Source organism: Cannabis sativa, chromosome 3, assembly GCF_029168945.1.
Source record: "Cannabis sativa cultivar Pink pepper isolate KNU-18-1 chromosome 3, ASM2916894v1, whole genome shotgun sequence".
NCBI lineage: Eukaryota > Viridiplantae > Streptophyta > Magnoliopsida > Rosales > Cannabaceae > Cannabis > Cannabis sativa.
In genome coordinates, this window is record NC_083603.1 from 24,245,247 (window position 1) to 24,251,432 (window position 6,186).

General features: G+C 32.7%; 1 long non-coding RNA gene across 1 annotated transcript; it reads right to left on the reverse strand.

Moving 5' to 3' along the window:
- Positions 1 to 1,493: 1,493 nt before the first annotated feature.
- LOC115709117 (uncharacterized) lies at positions 1,494 to 3,858 on the reverse strand. The gene is made up of 2 exons (XR_004010171.2): positions 3,534 to 3,858; positions 1,494 to 1,902 (listed from the first exon to the last, which is right to left on the reverse strand). It is a non-coding gene; the product is annotated as an uncharacterized LOC115709117 (long non-coding RNA).
- Positions 3,859 to 6,186: the final 2,328 nt, after the last annotated feature.

Sequence of the window (6,186 nt, forward strand, 5' to 3'; positions counted from 1 at the left end):
AATGGAATGTGATAATTTTTTTTCTTACAATAATGATTATTTTTTTTTTGTAAAATACTAATAATTTAATACTTTTTTGTAAGTGTTCAAAATAATTTTTATTTATAATTTTTCATATAATTTTATAAAAAAAAATTAACAATACTAAATAATTATAAAGAGTAAAATACACATATATATATTGACCCAGCCCAACACAATATCTCTTTAGCACGAATAATTTAAACAACAATAAAAGCTCTTTAACACATAATAATATATCTTAAAAATATTGGTTAAAATCACTTAAAAAAACAAATATTGATTAAAATTTTAAATTCTAAAAGTTTGCATATTGTCAACAAGCCAAAATAATTCGACACTGAATTTTGACAGGATAGTATGATCGACCTCTAAGGATTGCCCATCGTCCCTTTAATAGTCCGAATGCTCTCTCTACTACGTTCCGAGCAGAAGAATGTTTCGTATTGAAAAATTCAGCAGGAGTAGTAGGTGGGACATCCAAATCGTTTAAATGATATCACTGTCCTCTATACGGTACTAAGTTGCCTTCACCATTAGGTATCCAGCATCACATAAGGAATAATATCCTGTAAATTGATTGACGAAATTGTAAACCTATTATGAAATTAACTTGTATCTGTATGATATTACACATGGAAGAAAAAAATATACCTCGTGGAACTTTCAATCCATTTGAACTCAAAGTGAAATATAAATGGCTACTTAGTGTATGATAGAGTATTTAAAATGTTAAGAAAAAGAATAATAATAATAAATATTGAAAGTTAATATTTTAAATATATATGCACTACTTAATAGTTACATCAAATATGTAACTGTTGACTCAGAATTTGGTCAACTAACATAGCCTTATTTATTACTCACAATCACCACGTATAAATAAGAATGATAAATAATATAAATGACAATTTTATTTGATGATTAGTTATAATTATTAAATAAATAGTTTTGACATTTATAGAATTGAATTAGAAAACATGGTATTATTGAAAGAAGAATAAGTAGTTGAAATAAAGTGGCAAAATTGTAATTAGAAAGTGTTCCTTTAGTGGCCAATATTTTATTCTTTTTTAATCCATATAATTTAAACCTAAGCCCTAGTTGAAACATTATAAGAGGCTGTTTTGTATGCAAGTTTCATTTCATGGGAATGAGTTTAACATTGCTTGTAGAGTGATGAAGGGAATTATAAACCTAAGAAAGTAATATTACCGTGTTTGGTTGTACCCAATAATATTATGATAATGCCGGAAAATATAAAGATTACTTTGTTTGGTTGATATAGGAATGGAATGTGATAGCTTTTTTTTTTCTTACAATAATGATTATTTTTTTTTATAAAATACTAATAATTTAACACTTTTTTTGTAAGTGTTCAAAATAATTTTTATTTATAATTTTTCATATAATTTTATAAAAAAAATTAACAATACTAAATAATTATAAAGAGTAAAATACACATATATATATTGACCCAGCCCAACACAATATTTCTTTAGCACGGATAATTTAAACAACAATAAAAACTCTTTAACACAAAATAGTATATCTTAAAAATATTGGTTAAAATCACTTAAAAAAACAAATATTGATTAAAATTTTAAATTCTAAAAGTTTGCATATTGTCAACAAGCCAAAATAATTCGACACTGAATTTTAACATGATAGTATGATCGACCTCTAAGGATTGCCCATCATCCCTTTAATAGTCCAAATGCTCTCTCTACTATGTTCCGAGCAGAAGAATGTTTCGTATTGAAAAATTCAGCAGGAGTAGTAAGTAGGACATCCCAATCGTTTAAATGATATCGCTATCCTCTAAACGGTACTAAGTTGCCTTCACCATTAGGTATTTAGCATCACATAAGTAATAATATCCTGTAAATTGATTGACGAAATTGTAAACCTATTATGAAATTAACTTGTATATGTATGATATTACACATGGAAGAAAAAAATATACCTTGTGGAACTTTCAATCCATTTGAACTCAAAGTGAAATATAAAGGGCTACTTAGTGTGTGATAGAGTATTTAAAATGTTAAGAAAAAGAATAATAATAATAATAAAAATTGTAGTAGCTTAAATTATAGCTAGTTACCTATACATAGAGGAAAAGAAAATTAGAATAATACAAATTTGATATAACATAATAGCACTTGTGAGTGGTAAGTAGTCTATTGAGATTGAGAGAGAAAAAAATACAATATAAGAAAAAAAAATGTTTAGTGATATGACTAAGTTAGAGAAAGATATATGTTGGTGAGTGATAAAAGAAGCAAAAGAAAAAAAGAAATTATAATACATCAAAGTAGTTGTTAATATGTAATACAGTAAAAAAGAAAAAACAAAACACATGAAAGTATATATGTAAAAAAAATCGTGTTACAGTACAAATGTTATAATCTACCTTTTCTAAGTATTCTATGTAAAATTCCCACTATAATTGCTTTAAAATCTAATAAGATATGTGGGCATCATACATTACTATGATATATATGATGCTAAAGTAATCAATATGCATCCCTAAATTTCATTTTATAAAATTTTGTTTATTGCACTCTTCTAACACTAATGGTATCCTACTCTCGCTCCTTAATCTAAAAATACAACTAGGAGAAGCATTGTGTCATGATTCATCAGTTCAATGCTGCCAAATCATTTCTAGATAGTCAATGAACTATCTCCTTACCATATCAGTCATGTGGAAAAGTTTTTTAACTTTTTTTGCCATTTGAAAAGATGAACCAAAAGTTCAAACCCCATAATAGCCTTAGCTAGACATTGTTTGTTGCACTCAGTTGTTTTCAATTTAATGTCGTAGGTGCCTAGGTGATCTTTATTTACTATGCCTTAGCTTTTCCACTTTTGCAAAGAAGAGTTGTTTGCAATTAATAATGCAAAGTGGGAATAGAAATTTCAAGTGTTGTGTGTGGTCATCTCCATTCTCTATTCTCTAGGTTACTCAAGAAGAGTAGCATAAAGTTATCTGCCTTTTGAGAATATTGACACATTCCTACCCAGCAACCAAAACCCCTAGAAGATGGTCTCTGTCACATGGGGATGATGAGGCATTAAACCATGATCACCTACCCAATTAGATATCGAAAGTGCCAAAATATGATTTTTCTAGTGTTATACATACATCAATAACAGAGTGGAGAAAAACTTGGAAGATGCAAACTATATGCATACATCAATAACAGAGTGGAAAAAAACTTGGAAGATGCAAACTTTGAGTTTGCTTCAAAGAAGGTAATCCAAGACATAAATGAAAGCTTTTTCATAAATCATTAACTACAATTCCCACAAAACCGAAAGCTAAATATCATAGGACCTCAAAAATCCTTGACCCATTTACCCAAGATAACAAACTCCGAAACAAAAAATATATCATAGAAAATCCAATAAAAATAAACTCCACCCAACACAAATGATACCCAAAAACCTAAAATAAATGCTCAAAAGACATGGCACACTGTCACTGAGTTTGAGAATAATATACTGACCTAAAAAGAGGTAGATCAACTTGAAGATGCTTGACAGCCTGTCGGCGTTTCCTTCCTTCTTCTTTCTCTGTAAATAAATTATACGAAAGCAAGTCATTTGAGCCATCTTTGGTTAACTTCGTCAGGTAACTCACTGATGAGTTTCTCACTTATCATAATGTATGGAGAGAGAGAGAGAGAGAGAGAGAGAGAGAGAGAGAGAGAGAGAGAGAGAGAGAGAGAGAGAGAGAGAGAGAGAGAGAGAGAGAGAGAGAGAGAGAGAGAGAGAGAGAGAGAGAGAGAGAGAGAGAGAGAGAGAGAGAGAGAGAGAGAGAGAGAGAGAGAGAGAGAAATACATTGTTTAGCAAAAGAAGGATGAAGAGGAAGGGGAAGGCTAGGGCTTCACTAAGCTAAGCTAGAAGATGTTAATTTTCCAGGCAAATGAAACACAATGTTTTGAGAAATGTTAATTTTCCATCAGTGTAAGGGCAAGGGTAGCCCACAGTAAAAATGAAAACCCCCTAAAAAAATTGAAAATACATACCAAACACTAGTTAGGCTTAATTTTCCCATTCCTGAGTAAGTAAATCTGTGTACCAAACAACCCCTAAAAGGAACATGCTTCTCTCATCTCATCCAACTATTGACTTTTCAACCTGCCAAACATAGTTTTAATTCTCTGACAACTAGTAGATGAGAGACACCTTCTATAGTGATTTGAACCCTCCTTCATTGTTCTTCATCCAATTCCCCCTTAGTGATAGAGTGCCATGCCCACACATAGTACGGAAGACGGTGGTAACCAAACTCGAAGGAGAAAAAGAGATCCAGGCTCAGATCTTGATAACATTTTGCGACAGAAAGAAACAAGGGTTAAAGATCTAAGCGGAAGGAGTCATATTATTTCGCTGCAATCAATGTAAGATTTTCTAACTCTTATAAGTTTAATTTCATTGGTATAAAGATATTCATATTTAGGATGTTAATTCAACATACTTGTTAGTAAATCAAGTTCCTCATAAAATATTCCCAACACCCCGTACAACTACTCTGGCTGTGTGAGGGTTGTGTGGGGTCACCCTGCCATTTCTTTGTTTCATATCAACCATAACTACAAGGAAGTTTAAGAGACCTACACGGCTGTCACCTCCCCAAACAAACACATGGCAATGTTTGCATGGAAGAAATAAGGGGAGGTGAGCAACCTGACAAAGCTACAAATATATTCAAGTCAACGACACACAAATGTATCTTCCATGTAAAGTAAAGGGTACAAGGTCGACCAAGTACCGTCTTAGGTACAATTACCAAGACACAGTAAATCCTAAGTTGCACAATTAACTATAATGGACTTATTATCTAGCCTTATAGAGAGTTTCCAAGGAAAACCATGCATAAGGCCACAGTTGTGTATGCTTCCAAGCTCGTTAAGAGACCCTAGCTAAGGTTAAAAGAGGGAGAAAAACTAGCTCCCCACTTGGAGCTGTGGCCTTGGTCGGCTAGGGTTCCAGGTCGTAGTGGCCAGCCAGACCCCAAGACCCTGCCTAGTGGCTTGCCAAGAACCCTAGTTCCAGGCATAGGCTGGCTAGCCTAGAGACACAGTCCCCATGGCCAGCCAGACCCCATGAAGGCCACCTATGGCCGCCCAGGCTTCAAACAAAGCCTCCTTGGCCGGCCAGCATGTGAATGGATCAAAACACATGATTTTTCAAGAACTCAAACATATTCTTCATGTTCTTCGTGAGTCAAAGAGCTAAGAATCATAATGAAGGTCAAATTCAGTTCTTTTTCGTCTAGAAATCTCAAATTGTCTATCCTAAGGCTATCATGCAGATCAAAATACCGAATGGTCTATAATCTAACGTAAGAATCAAAGCATGTTCAAAATAAGAAATAATGTTCATGGATTCATGGCAAAATTAATTAAATTAAGTGAAAGAGCAGGAATAGAAACCTTACCCACAATAAGATTTCGATGAAGATGAAGGTGGGAAGCTTGGATCATTGAAATAACACAATGTTATACCAGAAATTTGGCTATGTACTAGAAGTTGGCACGTATTCAACAGAAAGAATTTGAACGAACTCAAAAAAAAATAATAATAATGACATAGCATCATTAAATGCTCTTTAAAATAACTCGTTACAATTAAGTACAAGTTTGATAGAAAGTGTTCAAACTCGTTGACTGCTTAGTCTTATGTGAGACAAGAATAATAACTATTAAACTAAGATTAACGAGACACATGTTTACCCCGAGACAAATAGAGAAATAAAATGTACAAGACGAGACAGTCAAGGACCTCATGAGTCATGAACCCTCTCCTTAGAAGAGAAGAACTTGTGACGCTCAATCGCCTCACGTTACTCATAGCATGATGATCATCTCGCATCCATAATACAAATGAAGGGATATAGCGAGATGAATATTTCCAACACTTAGTGTTTTTTCCTATTAAGATGGAAAAGAAGGAGAGCTCATGTTTGACGAGATACAACCTTCCTAGTCAGCAGAACCGTCTAAAGGATAAAAATAAGGAACAGTTGGGTAGTTATTAGATATTATCCCATGTGTGAATAAATGAAACATGGGGAATGTCAACGTTTTATTAATAGTTGTAAATAAATCAATCCCAAAAAGAAAAATTGTCAACCTACATTCCTATAAATAGGG